At 46.2% G+C, this 21,840-nt stretch overlaps 1 protein-coding gene and 1 pseudogene across 1 annotated transcript in view; both read right to left on the bottom strand.

The window, feature by feature from the left end:
- The window catches only part of LOC129025670 (F-box-like/WD repeat-containing protein TBL1Y), a 186,914-nt gene extending 180,822 nt beyond the window's left edge, over nt 1-6,092 (bottom strand). Inside the window, exon 1 of the mRNA XM_054473325.2 lies at nt 5,777-6,092. The gene's annotated coding sequence lies outside the window, so the exon portion shown is untranslated. The remainder of the gene's footprint in view (nt 1-5,776) is intronic.
- A 12,030-nt stretch (nt 6,093-18,122) lies between these two features.
- LOC129025669 (ATP synthase-coupling factor 6, mitochondrial-like) lies at nt 18,123-20,176 on the bottom strand (annotated as a pseudogene).
- Between the last annotated feature and the right edge of the window lie 1,664 nt (nt 20,177-21,840).

Here is a 21,840-nt window from a genome sequence, read left to right as displayed (position 1 = left end):
GGCTGGTCTTGAACTCCTGGCCTCAAGTGATTTGCCCATATCACCCTCTCAAAGTGCTGAGATTACAGGCATGAGTCACCACACCTGGCCTCTACTTCCATTTCTAAGTCTTCCCTTTCTTCTGAACACATCGTGTAGCATGCCCCATGTCGATCTGTCTCATCTCATCCAGCAAGAACAGACCTAGGCAAAAGGAAACAGTACCAACTTCCGAAAACTCAACATACTCTCTTCCATCTTTACTTTAAATTTGCGCCAATTCCATCTGTAATGGCTTCCAATTTACTACTGCAACATTCAGGCATGCAGTGGGTTCTCCATAAATGTTGGATGGTGACGGCTGGGCGCATTCTTTAATGGTTGCATTTCTCCATTGGAAATATGAAACTCCTTTTCTCAACCCAGGCTCTCTTTGCCCTTTAGACACATGTGGAGCTCTTCAGCCTTTCCCACATCCAACTTTTCTTTCGGTTCTGCTGGGTTTGTCAGGCTGGCCAGTGTGGTCCATTTGGTCAAGCCCCACAGAAAGGGTGGCCAGGAATGTAGCAGGCAAGACCCATAGGGAAAAACTCGAGTTCCATCTCCGACTCAAGAGGTCAGTTACTTCCTTCACACTAAGAAGAGTTATGGGGGAAAAAAGTTTACCTTTCCAATTAGGAAAAAAGTTTACAATACGCCTTTAGTGGTGCTTCCTGGCTGGAAATGATTTTTCAATGTATGTGGCAGTGAAGGATTAACAACTTTTCAGGGTGTAGCATACTACGTTTTTTTGTTTTTCCCAAGTGGAGAAAAAGGCAAATGGAAGGCATCAGGAAAGCAGCACAATGACAGTCTTGCCTCACTGAGCAGAGAAGCTGCGATGATGAGCCAGGCCTGGAGGCCCGCGGGCACTGCTTCAAAGCAAAGCACCAGAATCTGGACTCCCAGCAGAAAACTGGAAAGGGGCCAGGCCCAGGTTCTAGTGGAAGTGTCCTCCTATCCAGCAGGAGTGGGGCAGAGAATCTGAATTCCTGACACTCAGGACCTGCTGGAGATGGCCTCCCTGGGCTGGGAACATTTTTCTGCCTGTGGAGAATATCAGCCACCCAAGTTTCCAAGTGCTTTCAACCAAAGGCTGACAGGAGGTGACATCAGAGTCCTGACGAGACGCCAAAGAAAGAACAAATGGCAGGGGAGTTAATCTGGGAATTCACCTCTCTAAAAGACACAGAGTTCAGTTTTTCCCCTATCCTCATTTACATATAAAATTTCTCATTCATTGCCATAAAAAAATACAAAGAACCATACAAGTGACATATCTACCAAGTAAGAAAAAATAACATACTGACTCAAGACTGCTGTGCAGAAAACAGCTAACAGTCATGATCTGAAGTTTTTAAAACACTTGGACTACTGGGAAGTCTCACCTTGTTGGAAGGATTCTTTATTAGTCTTTTAATACAGAAGACTTTCATCTCAAGAGACTTAACTTCGATACTTAGGCCTTAAACTTAAAGAAGGGGAAGGAAAAGCCCAAGGTATCCAGAGTATGTGAGGATCTGAAAATAACAGATATGGCACTACAGTACCCTGGCACAGGGCTGTTACTGACAGAAGCACATTTGATTTTACTTAAGCCTTCCACCTACACCATCCTGAGGGATATTTACCACAATCTGCTTAGGTTGGCAACATGGGGACTGGCAGTGTCATTTTTTAAGATGGGGAAACTGGGACACACAGCAGCTAAATGCCTTGCCCAAAATTCAACATTCAGTGAGGGACTCAAGCTTGGAGTTCTATTGTTTAAATCAAAATTGGACTAAACCGCCTCAATCTAAAACTAGAGGTTGTCAGGTTAATAACCCATTTGCTAAAATCTGTTTTCCTGGCCAAATCACTGGCTGAAATGAGTTATTTTTTTAGAAAAATGAGCCCACCTGTGAGTTATTTTCAATTTTATTGACTTCACACCTTCCTCCACAAAAAGCACAATTCTCTTGACTGCTGTTTTTTGGTTGTAGTTGTTTTGGGTTTTTTTTGTTTGTTTGTTTGTTTTGAGACAGAGTCTTACTTTGTTCCCCAAGCTGGAGTGCAGTGGTGAGATCTCGGCTCTGTGCAACCTCTCCACCTCCTGGATTCAAGCAATTCTCACACCTCAGTCTTCCAAGTAGCTGGAATCACAGACATGCGCCACCACACCAGCTAATGTTTGTATTTTTTAAATGGAGAACATGTTTTCACCACGTTGGCCAGGCTGGTCTTGAACTTCTGACCTCAAGTGATCCACCCACCTCAGCCTCCCAAAGTGCTGGGATTACAGGCATGAACCACCACACCCAGGCATGACTGCTGCTTTTGGTTTTGTTTTATTTTGTTTTTAAGACAGATTCTTCCTTTCTTACTCAGGATGGAGCACAGATGTGTGCTCACCACAGCCCAGAACTCCTCAGCTCAAGAAATCCTCCCACCTCAGCCTCCTGAGCAGCTGGGATTATAGACTCGCACTACAATGCCCAGTTAATTTTTTAAATGTTTTTAGTAGAGATGAGGTCTCAAACTCCTGGCCTCAAGGCTTCTTCCCCGCTTGGAGTCCCAAAGTGCTAACATTACAGGCATGAACCACCATACCTGGCCAACAGTTTTATTAAGGTTTCAGTGCAGTAACTACAGAGTAACATACTCCAATAGAACTTTCTGCAAGTTTCCTGCTATCCAATATGACCGTGCATGACCGTCCAGTATGGTGGCCACTTAACCTTATGCAGCCCCAGAGTACATGAAATAAGGCTAGTACAACTGATAAAACAGAATTGTTACTTTCAATTAAGTCTAAATAGCCATATGTGGCAACTGGCTACTATATGCAATGATAAAGCTATGGAAGAAACAATCTGATCCCCTGTGGTAGACTTTCTGTGAGTCTGTTGATATATGTACATACACACACACACACACACACACACACACACGTATTTCTATAAGCATACTCAATGTAGAGTCTCCTGTGTGTGTATAATTTATAGATCTTTTGTTTCCCAGTGGGAAGATCCACACTAGATAGAAAGGCAAAATAACACCAAGCTTAAGAGCTGGACTTTGGGGAATTCTAGTTCTGTTTTTTAAATATACACATGAAAAATATGCTTAAAAAAGTTGCAGGAGTTCAAAGCTACACAATTGCTCAAGGGCAAAGTAAACATGGTGGGCCCTTTCACAACTTAAGGACAAATGGGGACAAAGGCAGTTTTCTCTCCAAACACACCTAGGTCATTGGAACCTGTCATTGTAGAGATTAACTCAGGGGCTCTAGCCACCACTTTGTCAGCTCCCAAGAGCAATATACAGCCTCTTAAAAAGCTCTGTGAGACAGACTCCTGGTGCCATCTCACAGATGAGAAAACCAAGCCTCCACTAGATAAAACAGATTCAAAACCAACTGAACTCCAAAGCCCCACACCATAATATATCTCCATGCAGTCCATTAAAACGCCCAAACTTTCCAGAGCAGTTAGATGATTTGTGTATCAACATGTGAAATGTAAAGGGAGACAGTCACAATTACTGATCAGTCTTGGGTAAAAGAAGACTAAGAACACCTAAAAACTCTTCCCACGCAGGATCCTAGTAGTACACTGCAGTTGGTGACCAGGGCATCCCCTATCCTACCCCCAATCCAAAGTCCCCAAAACAGGGCTTTGCTTTGTTCGTGGTGTGCCCTGGGCCCAGCAGAATACCTGGCACCTAGTAGTAGATCAATGTATTTTTTAATGAACTTTTAATATATTTTAATGAACCTTAAAAGGTGAAAAAGTATCTTTTAACTAAAATCCAAGATTATGTTGCACAGAACCAATGGTACTCCAGAATTGTAATCATTCACTTCTAAGTGTGTCTACAGTAAAGTTATTTTTGCCCAGTTCCTTTTTTTTTGTTTGTTTCTTTTGAGACAGAGTCTCGCTTTGTCTCCCAGGCTGCAGTGCAATGGTGTGATGTCAGCTCACTGCAACCTCCACCTCCCAGGTTCAAGCGATTCTCCTGCCTCAGCCACCCGAGTAACCGGGATTACAGGAACCTGCCATCATCCCCGCTAATTTTTGTATTTTCAGTACAGACGCGGTTTCAGCATGTTGGCCATGCTGGTCTTGAACTCCTGACTTCAGGTGATCCACTCGCCTTGGCCTGCCAAAGTGCTGGCTGGGATTACAGATGTGAGCCACCACGCCCCGCCCAGTTTCCTCTTTAAAACTGCTAGCAGAGGACTCCTCGGAGCCCAGTAAAGGGGCCAAATGCCTGGGGGTGAGGGAGCCAGGGTGGCAGAACTACACCACAAATTTCCATTTTTGCCTTACAGGTGTGTGTTCTACTAGGCCTGCAATCGCCTTAAGGTCCCCTTTTAATAAATGGATCCAGTGATGAACAACTTTTGTTGTGTCAGCTTCCCAGCTCGGTGTCTTTCCACAAAAATCTATAGCACATGTCAGACATGACTACTCTTTAAAATAAACGCATCATAGTCAACATTTTTCTGTATTTTATTTTTCCTAATTGCATCTTTTCTAGGAAGGACTTCTAAATTTTTCATAAAATTGTCAAGAGCCACTTCCTACACTGAGGCCACTGTCTGGGAAGTCCTGACCCTCGCCTTCCAGGCTGAACCAGGGATTCTGGCGTGTCAGCAGAGGAAAACACCCAGAAGGCAGGTCAAGCCACCCATGACTATGCAAAACAGTTGCAAATAAAACAGAGGGTGGGACTTTGTTTCTTACTAGGTTTTGCTCCAGGACACCACCGATTCGAAAATAATCACATCGGTCCCTAACATTGTGGAATTTTCGACGCACCTAGCTGACTGCAGAAACATGAGGCCGGTGCAGTGAGTGACCCCCTGCCTCCGACATGACCACGCACAGCAGATGTACGTGAAGTCCAGGCCCTAGCCCAGCGCCGGCGGGACTCCAACGACCCACAGTTGTCACATATCCAGCGATCACTGACTCCCGAAAGCGCACGGCCCCGCCCCCTCCGTGAGGGAAGGTCCCCCTGGCAAGCAAGGCTAGGCCCAGGATCTGCTAGACCTCGACCAGCCAGAACCTAGGATCAACAGGTCTGCGCTTTACCCTGGCGGCGCTCTGCAGACCCCAAACAGACCGGGGGAGAGAGGGTTGCCCCCAGACCTGACTGCGCGCTGGGGCCCGAGAGATGGGCGGGGGAGGAGAGCTCCCGACTTCCTTGACGGTTTTGCGACTCAGAAACTGAGCAGACGCCGCGGCCCGAGCCGCCTAGCCCGGCGGTCGCCCCGCTCTGCGCGACTGCGCTTCCACCCAGGTCGGTGTAGGCCGGCCCGAGTCCCGTGGATGAAAGGGACTCCCCTCCACCAGGGCGTGAAAAATCCCGCCACCTGCCCCTTCCGCCCACCAGCGGTGGCGCTGGGCCCAGCAAATCCCAACAGCGGCAGACAAAGGGGCACCAGGAAAGAAGCCGAGTACTTTCCTAAACTTAGCAGCCGCCTTCCCCTCCCCCAAACAAAGGAGCGTCTCCCGCCAACCTCCGTCCCCTCCCCACACGGCGCGCAGGCACTTTGGAGGAGCGGACACCCCCCGGTATTGTTGAGTCCAGGGAGCCTCCGCACCCTAGTCCAAGTGCCGCGGGAACAGCTGGGGACCTGCGTCTCCAGGAGTTCGTGGCGAGCGGAGCGTCTGGACGGCTGGAGCCGCCGGCAGGACCCCAGGGAGTCAGCGCCGTACGCAGAAGTTTGCGGACCCCGCGCGCGCCCCACCAAACACCAAGCACTCACCTCGTCGCAAGCAGCGTAACTTGTGGCGGCGGCGCGTACCTAGCCGCGCTCTGAGCCTCTCTCAGGCGGGCAGCCTCTGAGGCCCAGCCGTGGGGCCGCCAAAAAGAGCCCGGCGCACCGGAGCAGCCGCGTGCCGACCCTGGGCCGCTTCTGCCCAGCAGCCGCGGAGTCCCGGAAAGGTCGCGGGTACTGAAAAGTTTCGGTAACCAATGGCGACTGGAGAGCTCTGCGGTGGCGGCGGCAGCGGAGCGGGGGTGTTGGCAGCTCCTCGCTCTCAAGCGCAAATTGGGGGCGCTGGAGCGGGCGCGGCGGCTGCAGCGAGAGAGGGCGGGACTGCACAGCAGCTCAAGGGATTGGCACTGGTAGTGACCACCGCTGGGAACGGCCGCTAGCATGCAAACGCGGGCCGGGAGGCCTGAGAGCGGGAGGGCACCCACTCGTGGCGGCCCGCCCCTCCCCAACGGCCGGCAGAGGAAAACCCGCTTCCCACCAATCCCAGCTCCAGCGCCGCAGTGGTTTAGATCCGGAACCAGCCCCTTCCCTAAGGAGAGTGGGGAACTGCGAACCGGCCCCTCCCCTATGCCGAAGGTGGGTGAGGGGAACCTGGGCCACTGCTAAACTGTTGCCCTCCCCTAACTGAAAAAGGAAGTCGCCCGCTGCCCCTATGGAACCCCCGTCACCTGTCCGAGGGTGAATCTCCGTCAAAATCGTTGTCTTAGAAGACAACCTAGTTGTCATTTCCCACCTCGGAAAAGGGGACAGGCAGAGGCTCCCCCCTTTGCAAAACAACTCCCACAAAGAGCCAGAAATGCTTAGGGACAAACTGGCGTAAAAGCCAGGAGCTCAGGTGTGGGAACTACGGACGGGCCTTGGTGCACTCAACTACCCAGCGCTCCTTCCTCCCCTCGCGGCCATAATTCAGTTAAACACATTTCCTCCTCCTCCCAAGCACCTCTGGGGCCTGCCATGTTGAATATTTTTAAATAAGTTTTCCCCTCCTTTTATTATATAATGAGCTTTGTGCTAAGATCCCCGTACACTCAGCAATTTGTAACCTCACTTGCTCCTCGCTCACTAGACCATCTGTTGCTCAGGTTGTGGGGGGACGGGAACCCGAGATAAATTTTTAAGGGGTCGATCCTCCAACAAAAAAGCAGGCCTAAAAATTACCCTGCGAAATATTGCTGTAAAAACGTCAATGATATAAAATCACGGTTGCTACACCATCATTAGAGCACATAGATAAAAAATACACATACACAGTCTCCATAATTGTGAATCAGCAGAATAGATGGTGTCTTATTACGTCTTCTTATCAGCTGCCATTCAAAGGTCTCCAGAAAGACTTGGGACCTTCCATTGAGCCTGCCCTTTGTTACTCCCGGACCCCCTGGGCTTGTGTAAACTGATGCTGAGGTATTGCATGCAATCAAAAAACGAAGGGTCCAAGGGAAAACCCAAGCGAGGTCATGATGCAACCCTACCCTGGCTACATGTGCTTCCCTTCCGCCACCGCTTTCTGGTGGAAGCGCTGTATTTTTTCCGCCTGTAGGGTCACTTTGCGGTTAATTGATTCTTCTATCGCCTTGCTCATTCAGTTTTGGAAAATAGAGTAGAAGTCTTTACAGCTCTGGACTTACAAGGACGCAGCCCTCGGCTACCTCACCCTCTCAAGTAGCTACACGGCCAGACCGTCCTCCTAGCCTGCCACCCCTGCTTAGCACTTGGAAATTCCAAATTGAACCTGGTTAAAAGGCCTCTTTATATGTTCTAATTACTTGGCATATGTCAATCTTTTAAAGTAGAAGAAAGTGATGGAAATCCTCACTCTCAAACGGGACCACAGGGTAGCCAAGTTTTGCAGCTGATCTTCTGTAGCTAACTGCAAGACAGCTCAGAATCCATCCTGCCTGTATCCCACCGAGTTTACTGCCCTTATAGTCAATAGCTTTTATCATAGGCTTATAGAACACCAAAGGACACTGTAACACTAAGACAGGAAGAGAGACCTCCTCTATTTATCATGCAATCACCAAAATTCCTCTTTCTGAAATGTTAGGTGGGCGGTAGATAAGTGATAGACTGTGTTATTTAATGTTTCGAATTTTTCAAATGTGCAGTCCTACCAGGTGGGAGAAAACAAGAAAATAAAGTTGGAAGGCGCTAGTGCAGTCTGACAAAGGGAGCCACAATAATTTCTACAGATACCCACTGCACTAGAGATGTGTGTTCCAGTTATTTTCTGTGTGTGTGTGTGTGTGTGTGTGTGTGTGTTCCAGTTACTTTCAGTTACTAATTGGCGGCAGGGGAAAAACAAATCTGTTTCCAACAAATGTCACCAACAGTACCTGGAATTTTTTTTTTTTTTTTTTTTTTTTTTGGAGACTGACTCTCCGTTTGTCTCTCAGTCTCTCAGGCAGCAGTGTAGTGCCACTATCTCGGCTCACTACAACCTCCGTCTCCCTGGTTCAAGTGATTCTCCTGCCTCAGCCTCCCGGGTAGGTGGGGTTACAGGCATGCAGCACCGCACCTGGCTAATTTTTGTGTTTTTATTGGAGAACTGGTTACACCATGTTGGCCTGGCTAGTCTCAAACTACTGACCTCAAGCGACCCGCCCTCCTTGGCCTCCTAAAGTGGTGGGATTACAGGCATAGACAATCATGCAGGCCAAGTATCCAGAATTCAAATTAAAAGCCAGTAGGGGATGGGTGCAGTGGCTCATGCCTGTAATTCCAGCACTTTGGGAGGCCAAGGTGGGTGGATCGCCTGAGGTCAGGAGTCTGAAACCAGCCTAATCAATATGGTGAAACCCCGTCTCTACTTAAAATACAAAATTAGTTAGGCATGGTGACTTGGACCTGTAATCCCAGCCACTTGGGAGGCTGAGACAGGAGGATAGCTTGAACCCGGGAGGCAGAGATTGCAGTGAGACTAGATCAGGCCACCAGCCTGGGCTACAGAACAAGACAACATCTAAAAAAAAAAAAAAGTCAGTAGGAACCCACAAAAAGGCTGGAATGCAGCGGTGTGGTCTCAGCCCACTACAGCCTCCTGCCTCAGTCTCCCAGGTAGCTGAGTCTGCAGGTGAGCACCACCATGCCTAATTGTTTTGCATTTTTTGTAGAGTTGAGATCTCACCACATTACCCCAGACTCTGTCAAACTGTCTGCCTCACATTCCCAAACTGCTGTGATTAGAGGCTTGAGCTATAGCACCCCACCTCAACTAATCTTTGAGCTGTGATTAGAGGCTTGAGCTATAGCACCCCACCTCAACTAATCTATGAGCAAGGAGCAAAGGCAGTTCATTCTTTTTAACTCACAGTGCTGGAACAGCAGGACATCATATGCAAAAAAAAAAAAAAAAACTCGAGACATAGACTTTATATCTTTCACAAAAAATAAAATAGACAATAGCCCTAAATATAAAAGAGAAAACAATAAAAACTCCCAGAAGATAACATAGGAGAAAACCTAGACAACCTTGGGTTCGGCAATTACTATTTTTTTTTTTTGGAAACAGAGTCTCTCAGTTTGTTGCCCAGGCTGGAGTGCAGTGGTGCCATCTCGGCTAATTGCAACCTCTGCCAATTCAAGCAATTCTGCCTTAGTCTCCAAAGTAGCTGGGATTACAGGCATCTGCCACCACAGCCAGCTAATTATTTTTGTTTGTTTTGTTTTCTATTTTTGGTAGAGATGGCGTTTCAACATGTTGGCCATGCTGGTTTTGAACTCCTGGCCCTAACTGATCAGCCCACCTCAGCCTCCCAAACTGGTAGTGTTATACACCTGAGCCACTACATGCGGCCTGCGATGACTTGTTAGATAGAGTAGCAAAAACATGATGCATCAAAGAAAAAATAAACAATGTTGGCCAGGTGCCGTGGCTCACGCATGTAATGCCACCGCTTTGAGAGCCTGAGGCTCAGGAGTTCCAGATTAGCCAACATGGTGAAACCCCATATCTACCAAAAATACAAAAATTAAATTAGCAGGTGTGGTGGTGTGTGCCGGTAATCCCAGCTACTGGGGAAGCTAAGGGAGGAGAATTGCTTGAACCCAGGAGGCGGAGGTTGCAGTGAGCCGATATGGCACCACTGCACTCCAGACTGGGTGACAGAGTAAGACTCCATCTCAGACAAAAAAAAGAAACAATGTTAGACATCACTAGAACTTTAGAAGTGTGCAAAAGACATTTAATACAGTGAAAAAACATCACAGAGTGCAAGCAAATATTTGCAAAATCCATATCAGATGAAGGCTTGTACTTAAAATGTGTAAGCCAGCATGGCGTCTCACACCGTAATCTCAGTGCTTTGGGAAGCTGCTTAGGTAGGACTGCTTGAGCCCAGGAGTTTGAGGCTACAGAGAGCTGTGATAAACACCACTGCCTGCCCGCCTAGGCAATAGCTAGGTCCTAATTTTTTAACTATCTGTGTGTGTATGTATTATGTATATATGTATGTGTATATACATATGTATGTGTATGTATGTGCATATATAATTGTATGTATATGTGTGTATATACATATGTATGTGCATCTGTGTGTATATATACATGTATGTATATATATATATGGCATGTACATACAATATGTAAATATATTATTCTACATATATGTACATTGTATTAGTTCATTTTCACACTGCTGATAAAGACATACCCAAGACTGGGCAATTTACAAAAGAAAGAGGTTTAATTGGACTTACAGTTCCATGAGGCTGGGGAAGCCTAACAGTCATGGTGGAAGGTAAGGAGAAGCAACTCATCTCTTACATGAATGGCAGTAGGCTAAGAGAGAAAGCTTGTGTAGGGAAACTCCCATTTTTGAAAACCATCAGATCTTGTGAAACTCATTCACTCTCATTAGAACAGCACAGGAAAGACCTGCCCCTATAATTCAGTCACCTCCCCAGTAGATTCCTTCCACAACACATGGGAATTGTGGGAGTTCCAATTCAAGATGACATTTGGGTGCCAAACCATATCACATATAAACATTAACATAAGCCGGGCATGGTGGCTCACACCTGTAATCCCAGCACTTTGGCAGGCCAAGGCGGGCAGATCATGAGGTCAGGAGATCGAGACCATCCTGGCTAACACAGTAAAACTCCGTCTCTACTAAAAATACAAAAAAATTAGCCGGGCATGGTGGTGGGTGCCTGTAGTCACAGCTACTCAGGAGGCTGAGGCAGGAGAATGGCGTGAACCCAAGAGGCAGAGCTTTCAGTGAGCCAAGATCGCGACACTGCACTCCAGCCTGGGTGACAGAGCAAGACTCCATCTCAAAAAAAAAAAAAAAAAAAAAAAATTTTCACCATGGCAATGTAAATTGATAGTTTATCTTAGTTTATCTTTACTGGTGTAGTCAGACCCAGCCCACCAGAGACAAATGCATATCTGATTTTTCCTCTGACTCATTTTGTCAATGTTATTGTACATTTTTAAAATGCAGATTTGGCCAGCATGGTGGCTCAGGCCTGTAATGCCAGCACTTTGGGAGGTTGAGGTGGGCAGATCACCTGAAGTCAGGAATTAGATACCAGGCTGGCCAGCATGGTGAAAGACTGTCTCTACTAAAAATATCAAAAATTAGCCAGGCATAGGAGTGCATGCCTGTAATCCCACTCAGGAGGCTGAGTCAGGAGAATCGCATGAACCTGGGAGGCAGAAGTTGCAGTGAGCTGAGATCATGCCATTGAACTCCAGCCTGGGCATCAAGAGTGAAACTCCATCTTAAAATAAAAATAAAAAAGCCAGATTCACTCAGGTAGACAAGGATGTGAATGACTATTTTTTTCCTACCCACCTCTTACATGAAAATTGTGTGCTTCTCAATATCCCACCCTTTCCCCATTAAATTTGGAGCCTTCAAAATCATCCTCAGAGAAACACGTATACCCATGTGGTGGTGAATACCGAGTGTCAACTGGATTGGCTTAAAGAATACAAGTATTGATCCTGAGTGTTGCCAAATGAGATTAACATTTGAGTCAGTGGGCTTGGAAAGGCAGACCCATCCTCACTCTGGGTGAGTACGATCTAATTAGGCAAGATAATGTTGATTCTCCTCGGGAGGCACCCCCAACACCCCTATTTGTTTCTAGATCTACACCTAGACTAAAGTCCCAGTGGTCGCCTAGAGGTGAGGTTGAGAGTGTGAACCATGAGGAGTTATGCTACACTCAAAAAGAACTGCTTTGAGTTTTCTAATTTATGTTAATAGAAACATGGAGAACAGGCATGGGAATGGATATTAAGGGTGTGGGGTAACAGTGGAAGGAATGTAGAGTTGGATCAGAGTGAATTTATTGATTTGGGCCCACTAAGTAGGAACTCTGCATTTAATGTTGCAGCTCGGGGAGTTAAAAAAGGTTCTGATAGTTTATTTGCTTGGTTAGCTGAAACAGGGATTAAAAGGTGGCCCATTGTAAGCAAGTGGGAAGTGCCTGATCTCCGTTGGTTTAATGAAGTGGAAGGGATCCAAAGACTTAAGGAGATTGGGATGGTAGAGTGGATTAGTCACTTTAGACCTACTCATCCCAGCTTGGAGGGCCCCGAAGAGATACCCTTGACCAATGCCTTGCAAAATGGATTTGTGAGGGCAGCACCTGCATCTTTGAAGAGCCTTGTTGTTGTTCTTCTCTGTATGTCAGATCTAACAGTGGAAACCACAGTCACTCAACTACAAAATTTAAATACAATGGGAACAATTGGATTCCAAGGTGGTGGGGGCCAAGTGGTGGCACTCAACCATCAAAGGCAAAGTGGGCATGGCTACCATAATGGACTGCAGAGTCAAACTGGCAATCAGAATGGTCTGACTCATGTAGAGCCCCGGCATTGGCTAATTAATCACAGTGTTCCTAGAAGTGAAATTGATAGGAACCCTACTGCATTCCTACTTAATTTATACAAGCAGAAAACCTAGGCTGAATGGACAAAAGACTAGCTTGGATTATAAAAACCAGGAATCACAGCCCCTCAATCAATTTCCAGACTTGAGCCATTTTACAGACCCAGAACCCCTTTAATGAAGGGGAGGCTGGGTCACCTTGAGGAAGGACTTCACTACATTACTGACAATTTATGCAGTGAATCTTTCTCCCATCCTTCCTCAAGAAGATTTCTGGACTTTTCCCAGGGTAACTGTGCATTGGGGAAAGAGAAATGATCAGATATTTTGGAGACTACTGGACACTGGTTCTGAGCTGATGTTGATTCCAGGGGACCCAAACTGTCATTGTGGTTCTCCACTTAAAGTAGGATCTTATGGAGGTCAGGTAATGAATGAGTTTTAGTTCCAATTTACAGTGGGTCCAGTGGATCCCCGGACTCATCCTGTGGTCATTTCCCCAGTGCCAGAATGCATAATTGGCATAGACATACTTAGCAACTGGGAGAACACCCACACTGGCTCCCTGACTAGTATGGTGAGGGTTATTATAGTAAGAAAGGCCCAATGGAAGCCATTAGAGCTGCCTCTACCTAGAAAAATAGTAAATAGTAAATCAAAAACAATATTGCATCCCTAGAGGGATTGTGGAGATTACAGCCACCATCAAGGACTTGAAAGACACAGGGGTGATGATTCCCACCACTTCACCATTCAACCCTTCCATATGGCCTTCGAAGAAGACAGGAGGATCTTAGAGAATTACAGTGGATTATCCAATTGCAGCTGCTGCACTGGATGTAGTTTAATTGCTTGAGCAAATTAACACATCTCCTGGTACATGGTGTGCAGCTGTTGGCAAATGACTTTTTCTCCATTCCTGGCCATAAGGCCCACCAAAGGAGATTCACCTTTAACTGGCAAGGCCAGCAACATACCTTTACTGTCTTATCTCAGGGGTATATCAATTCTCCAGCCTTGAGTCATAAACTTATTTAGAGAGACTTTGATTGCTTTTCACTTCCACAAGATATAATGCTGGTCCATTCCATTGATGACATTATGCTGATTGGGTCCATTGAGCAAGAAGTAGCAAATGAGGCTGGGTGTGGTGGCTCACTCCTATAATCCCAGCACTCTGCGAGGCTGAGGCAGGCAGATCACAAGGTCAGGAGATTGAAACCATCCTGGTTAACATGGCAAAACCTCTCTCTACTAAAAAATACAAAAAATTAGCTAGGCATGGTGGTGCCGCCTGTAGTCCCAGCTACTTGGGTGGCTGAGGCAGAAGAATGGTGTGAACTGAGGAGGCGGAGCTTGCAGTGAGCTGAGATCACACCACTGCACTCCAGCCTAGGCAACAGAGCAAGACTCCATTGAAAGAAAGGAAGGAAGAAAGAAAGAGAGAGAGAGTAGCAAACACATTGGACTTATTGGTGAGACATTTGTGTGCCAGAGGCTGGGAAATAAATCTGACTAAAATTCAGAGACTTTCTATCTCAGTAAAATTCCTAGAGGTCCAGTGGTGTGGGACCTGTCAAGATATTTGTTCTAAGGTGAAGGATAAGTTGCTGTGTTTGGCCCCTTCTAAAACCAAGAGAGAGATACAATGCATAGTGGACCTATTGGATTTTGGAGGCAACACATTCCTCATCTGGGTGTGTTACTCCAGCCCATTAATCAAGTGACCTAAAAGGCTACCAGTTTTGAATAATGGGGTCCACAAATGGAGAAGGCTCTGCAACAGGTTCAGGCTGCTGTGCAAGCTGCTCTGCCATTTGGGTCATATGACCCAGCAGATCCAGTGGTGCTTAAGTTGTCAGTGGCAGATAGAGATGCTCTTTAGAGCCTTTGCAGGCTTCCATAGGTGAATCACAGCAGAGGCCTCTAGGATTTTGGGGCAAGGCCCTGCCATCTTCTGTGGGTAACTACTGTCCTTTTGAGAGACAGCTCTTGGCTTGTTACTGGGCTTTGGGGGAAACTGAACATTCAACTATAGGTCATCAAGTCACCATGCAACCTGAACTGTCTATCATGAACTAGGTGCTTTCTGAGCCACCTAGCCATAAAGTGGATCATGGACAGCGCATTCCATCATTAAATGGAGGTGGTATGTATGTGATCGGGCTGTAGTAGGTCATGAAAGAACAAGTAAGTTACATGAGGAAGTAGCTTAAACACCCAAGGGCTCCACTCTTGCCACCCTGTCCTCTCCCCCATCCTGCACTGATATCCTTATGGGGCATTCCCTAAGATCAGTTGACAGAGGAAAAGAAGAATATGGCCTGGTTCACAGATGATTCTGCACAATGTACAGGCAACACCCAGAAGTGGACAGCTGCAGCACTACAGCCCCTTTCTAGGACATCCCTAAAGACAGTGGTAAAGGAAAGTCTTCCCAGTGGGCAGAACATTGAGCAGTGCACCTGGTTTTACACTCTGCATAAAAGGATAAATGGCCAGATGTGAGATTATATACTGATTCATGAGCTGTAGCCAATGGTTTGGCTGGATGGTCAGAGACTTGGAAGACGCATCATTGGGAAATTGGTGAAAAACAAATTTGGGGAAGAAGTTTGTGGATGGAACTTTCTGAGTGGTCACAAACTGTGAAGATATTTGTATCCTATGTGAGTGCCCACCAATGGGTAACCTCAACAGAGGAGGATTTCAATAATCAATGGGATGGAATGACCTGTTCTGCGGACACCACTCATCCTCTTTCCCTAAGCACCTCTGTCATCACCAAGTGGGCCTATGAACAAAGTGGCCATGGTGGCAGGGTTGGAGGTTATGCAGGGGCTCAGCAAGATGGACTTCCACTTACCAAGGCTGACCTGGCTATGACCACTGCTGAGTGCCCAATTTGCCAGTAGCAGAGACCATCACTGGGCCCTTAATATGGAACCATTCCTTCCTCAAGGTGATCAGCCAACTGCTGGTGGGAGTTTGATTATATTGGATCTCTTCCATCATGAAAAGAGCAGAGATTTGTCCTCACTGGCATAGACACCTACTCCAGATATGGGCTTGCCCATCCTGCATGCAATGCTTCTGCCAAGACTACCATTTGTGGACTCATGGAATGCCTTGTCCACTGTCATGGTATTCCATACAGTATTGCCTCTGACTCACTTTATGGCTAAAGAAGTGTGGCAGTGGGCTCATGCTCATGGAATTCATTGGTCTTACCATGTTCCCCCTCATCCTGAAGCAGCTGGATTGATAGAACAGTGGAATGGCCTTTTGAAGCCACAACTACAATGACAACTGGGTGACAATACTTTGCAGGCCTGGGGCAAAGTTCTCCAGAAGGCCGTGTATGCTCTGAATCAGCATCAAATATATGGTACCGTTTCTACCATAGCCAGGATTCATGGGTTCAGGAATCAAGGGATGAAAGTGGAAGTGGCACCATTCACCATCACCCCTGGTGACCCACTTCCAAAATGTTTGCTTCCTAGTCCCACAACATTACGTTCTGCTGGCCTAGAGGTTTTAGTTCCAGAGGGAGGAATGCTGCCACCAGTAGACACAACAATGATTCCATTAAACTGGAAGTTAAGATTACCACCTGGACACTTTGGGCTCCTCCCTTTAAGTCAACAGGCTAAAAAGGGAGTTACAGTGTTGGCTGGGGTTGACTGACCCAGATTATCAAGATGAAATCAGTCTATTATTTCATGACAGAGGTAAGAAAGGGTATGTATGCAATACTGGAGATCCACCTGAGGTCAGGAGTTTAATATCAGCCTGGCTAACATGGCAAAACTCTGTCTCCACTAAAAATACAAAAGTTAGCTAGGCACGCAGCCAGGCACAGTGGCTCACGCCTGTAATCCCGGCACTTTGGGAGGCTAAGGCAGGCAGATCACCTGAGAACAGGAGTTCAAGACCAGCCTGGCCAACATGGTGAAACCCCATCTCTACCAAAAAGACAAAAATTGGCCAGGCATGGTGGCAGGCACCTGTAATCCCAGCTGTTCGGGAGGCTGAGGCAGGAGAATCACCTGAACCTGGGAGGCAGAGCTTGCAGTGAGCTGAGATCACACCATTTGCACTCCAGCCTGGGGGACAAGAGCAAGACTTCATCTCAAAAAAAAAAAAAATTAGCTGGGCACAGTGGCATGAGACTGTAATCCCAGCTTCTAGGAAGGTTGAGGCAGGAGAATCGCTTGTATCTGGGAGGCGGAGGTTGAAATGAGCCAAGATCAGGCCACTGCACTCCAGCCTGGGCAACAGATTGAGACTGTTTAAAAAAAAAGGAATACAGGAGATCCATTAATCTCTTCATATAACCATGCCCTATGATTAAGGTCAATGGAAAACTACAACAGCACAATCCAGGCAGGACTGCAAATGACCCAGACCCTTCAGGAATGAAGGTTTGGGTCGCTCCACCAGGAAAAAACCCACAACCTGCTGAAGTGCTTGCTGAAGGCAGAGGAAATACAGAATGGGAAGTAGAAGGTAGTCATCAATACCAGCTACAACCATGTGACCAGCTGCAGAAACAACCACAGTAATTGTCATCAGCATTTCCTCCTTCTTTTGTTAAAAACATATTGGTGCATGTATACACCTGTACTAAGAAAATATCTTCATTTTATTTTCTTTCTCCTTTATCATGTGATATAACATATATTGACTTCATATCAGCATTTAAGTATTATTAACCTTATGTAATAGTATTTGGGTTGGGGATTGGTGCATTTCCAGTCGTACAAAGGATAATTGTATTATGTTAGGCATAATTATGACCTAACATAATCTCAGGAGATGTGTATGGGTTCACGTTCACAAGATGTGGACTTGTGATGGTTAATACTGAGTGTCAACTTGATTGGATTGAAGGATACAAATTATTGATCCTGGGTGTGTCAGTGAGGATGCTGTGAAAGGAAATTAACATTGAGTCAGTGGGCTGGGAAAGGCACTAGGAATCAGCAGCCAGTGCACCTATAATATAAGCAAGCAGAAAGGAGAGACTGGCCTAGCCTCCGAGCCTACATCTTTCTCCCATGCTAGATGTTTCCTGCCCTCAAACATGGGACTCCAAGTTCTTCAGTTTTGGAACTAGGACTGGCCATCCTTGCTCCTCAGCCTGCAAAGGGCCTATTGTGGGACCTTGTGATCATGTGAGTTAATACTTAATAAACTCCCTTTTATATGCATATCTATTCCATTAGTTCCATCTGTGTAGAGAACCCTAATACAACCAATCTACCAGGCATATGTCCTTAACTTTGGCAGGTAAATATAAGGTGGGACATTAGGGTGAAACAAGTTTAACGAGGTACAAAAATGCAGTCATCAAGATAATATTATAATGCCATATTTTATTTATTTATTTTTGACAGTTATGAAATGTATGTTTATTCTGAAACTTCTAACTAGTTGCACAACTAACCTACAACAAAGTACCAGATTAATTTTATTTTATCTCTTCAGGCCTGGGGTTTTTCAATGACTTCAAATTTGGCATCTTCAAATTTGAAGTGGGGAATCTATTCATGTCTACTTTACCATATATTTACTTGAACTTAAAAGCTACCTCTCCAGCATTTGCTGATACTGTGGACCAGTATCAACAGGTCCTCTAGATGTCTGTCACTTAGATTTGTATTCTCTAATCTTGTCCATGAAGAGTTTCTGTACAGGATCAAGTTCTTATTAAATGCCACTGCAGTGGCCAGGCGTAGTAACTCACGCCTGTAATCCCAGCACTTTGGGAGGCTGAGGTGGGCAGATCACGAGTTCAGGATATGGAGACCATCCTGGCTAATGTGGTGAAACCCTGTCTCTACTAAAAATACAAAAAATTAGCCAGACATGGTGGTGGGAACCTGTAGTCCCAGCTGCTTGGGAGGCTGAGGCAGGAGAATGGCATGAACCCAGGAGGCTGAGCTTGCAGTGAGCCGAGATCGCACCAGTGCACTCCAGCCTGGGCGACAGAGCACGACTCTGTCTCAAAGAAAAAAAGAAAAAAAAAAAAGCCACCACAGTAACACCATGTTCCTCTGCAAGTGGACTGAGACTGCTGACCAAATGGCAGAGAAGAACCTGAAAAGCCTCTGAAGAATCATGATGATTCTTTTTTTTTTTTGAAAGGGAGTCTTGCTCTCTGGCCCAGGCTGGAGTGTAGTAGCACGATCTCGGCTCACTGCAACCTCTGCCTCCCAGTGAGGCAGCACTCTTTCACCAGGGCACAGTAGCTGCGGGGAATCTGTCCCTTACAGACACCTGACCCAGAGATGGAAGAACAAAGTACACTGACACGTAGATATTCTGCTTTGCCAATCCAGCTGAGGGTCCGAGGCCTCTCAGACTCCAAGGAGAGTCCTGTAAAGAATGGCAGCTGTGGCCCTCAGCAGTTTGCTCTCCATGCATTTATTTAGTATAGAATTAACAACAGAAGCTTTGAGTAAACACACTTGTGGATAATTAAGATGATTAAGAGAGTATTCTACAAATGTTTAAGCTCAGATACAGACGTCTAAAGTAAATACCATTGGGGACAATTTTCCTGGTCGACCTCCTTGCCCCCCTGCCCACAGAGGGTCATCTGGCTCAATGGTTAGTTAATGGAGGTAGGGTAAACAGACTTAACTGTGGAAACCTCTATTGACCCTAGTATTTACCCTATGACCTAATGCTCTAAGGTAAGAAATGGCCACCTTCAGTCTGTTCAATTATTACAAGCTATGTAACCTTTTAGCCTTCCAAAAAGTTTGTGACTATTCCCTATAACCTTCCCTAGTATTTCCTTTTATTATTTCTGCCACCATCCTGAGTGATTTCCCTAAAATTTCCCTTTAATATTTCTGCCACCATCCTGAGAGAATCCCAACACCTGGGTTCAAGCAATTCTCCTGCCTCAGCCTCCCAAGTAGCTGGCATAACAGGTGAGCACCATCATGCCCAGCTAATTTTTTGTATTTTAGTAGAGATGGGGTTTCAGCATATTGGCCAGGCTGATCTTGAACCCCTGACCAGCTAATCTGCCCACCTTGGCCTCCCAAATTGCTGAGATTACAGGCTTGAGCCATCACGCCAAGTGGAATCAAGCTGATTTTTTTTTTCCTTTTTTTTGAGATGGAGTTTCATTCTTGTTGCCCAGGCTGGAGTGCAATGGCACAATCTCAACTCACTGCAGCCTCCACCTCCTAGGTTCAAGCAATTCTCCTGCCTCAGCCTCCCGAGTAGCTGGGATTACAGGCATGCGCCACCACGCTCAGCTAATTTTCTATTTTTTGTTTTTAGTAGAGACAGGCTTTCTCCATGTCGGTCAGGCTGGTCTCGAACTCCAGACCTCAAGTGATCTGCCCGCCTCGGTCTCCCAAAGTGCTGGGATTACAGACATAAGCCACTGCACCTGGCCCATGCTGATTTTATGTTAGGTGGATTTAGTACCCAGCTGCCAAAGCTGCGGCAGTGGCCACACCGTTCTACTTCCGGTCCTGGTTCCGCCTCCCGCATGCCTACAGCCATCGCAATGCATTCTGGGCCGCTGTTTCAGTAGCTCAAGGCTCACTGGACAGAAAGCTCTCTTCCTGTTGCTTGGATGGTCCTTTAATGTCATATTTTAAAAGGCAAAAATGCTGCAAATATTCCATTGTGAACGAAATACCAAAAGATTAAATAAAGCTTATTGTATTTGGTGATGATGATGGATTCTAAAAAGGAGAAATGGCCAGTGCCTCAGGACCAGCCGCCTATTCAGAAAAGGTGACGGTCTTTGGAAAGACTTGCCCAAATCAAATGTACCCTGAGAGGAGCAGAAACTAGTCAGCAAAGGAAGAACTGAGTGGGTAGGAAAAGTACTAGATCAAAAGGGGCAGCAGATTTTGGTCTAGCAAGGCTTTTATAGTTTCAAAACATATTCAAACATTCTGTCACTGATTGTCATAGTAACATATGAGGTGGTTGGGGAAATATCATGATCATTTTACAAAGGAGAAAAGTTGATTTTTGGGTTAGTGGCTGGGTTAGCTTCCTGTTACTGCTGTAATAAATTACCACAAACTTAGTGCACATGTATTATCTGATGGTTCTGGAGATCGAAAATCCTGAATGGGTGTCACTGGGGATGATGGTTAATTCTACATGTCAACTTGGCTGGACCTCATGATGTTCACATAACTGCTTAAACATTTTTTCTGGATGTCTTTTTCAGGGTGCTTCCAGATGAGATTTAACATTGAATCGCTGAACTGGGCAAAGTAGATCATTCTCCCTGGTGTTGTGGGCACCCTCCAACCCACTGAGGGCCTGAACAGGGCACATAGAGAGAGGGTAGCTGGATTTGCATTTCTGACTGACTGCTTGAGCTGGGACATTGAAGTGTTCTCTGGGCTCGGGGTGCTCAGACCTTCAGACCTAAATTGGAGTCTACACCATTGGCTGTCTATCTCTTAGGCTTTTGAACTATTCCACTAGCCTTGCAGCTTGCAGACAGCAGATCTTGGGCTTCTCAGCCTCCATAATCTCATGAGCCAATACCTTAAAATTGAATGCCTTTATATGTGTCATATGGGTTGTTTTTTCCTGAAGTACCCTAACACATCAGGTAATATCAAGATGTCAGCAAAACTGTGCTCCATGGCCAGGTACCATGGCTCATGCCTGCAATCCCAGCACTTTGGGAGGCTGAGGCAGGAGGCTCACCTGAGTGATCATGTGGTCAATGTAGAGAGACTGCATTGAGTAAAAAATGAAAAATCTGACTGGGTACGGTGGCTCATGCCTATAATCCCAGCACTTTGGGAGGCTGAGGTGGGCAGATCACCTGAGGTTGGGAGTTCAAGACCAGCCTGACTAACATGGAGAAACGCTGTCTCTACTAAAAATACAAAAATTAGCTGGGCTTGGTGGTGCATGCCTATAATCCCAGCTACTCAGGAGGCTGAGGCAGGAGAATCGCTTGAACCTGGGAGGTGGAGGTTGTAGTGAGCCAAGATCATGCCACTGCACTGCAGCCTTGGTAACAGAGTGAGACTCTGTCTCAGAAAGAAAAATGAAAAAATATTAGCCAGGCATGGTGGCATGTGCCTGTACTCCCAGCAACTTGGGAGGTTGAGGTGAAAGATGATTGCTTGAGCCCCAAGAGTGAAGGCTGCTGTGAGTTATGATCATGACATTGCACTCCAGACTGAGTAACATAGG

The sequence above is a fragment of the Pongo pygmaeus genome, chromosome Y, assembly GCF_028885625.2.
Source record: "Pongo pygmaeus isolate AG05252 chromosome Y, NHGRI_mPonPyg2-v2.0_pri, whole genome shotgun sequence".
Classification (NCBI taxonomy): domain Eukaryota; kingdom Metazoa; phylum Chordata; class Mammalia; order Primates; family Hominidae; genus Pongo; species Pongo pygmaeus.
Note: the sequence above shows the minus strand (reverse complement) of the source record. Positions and strands in the feature narration are given on the sequence as shown.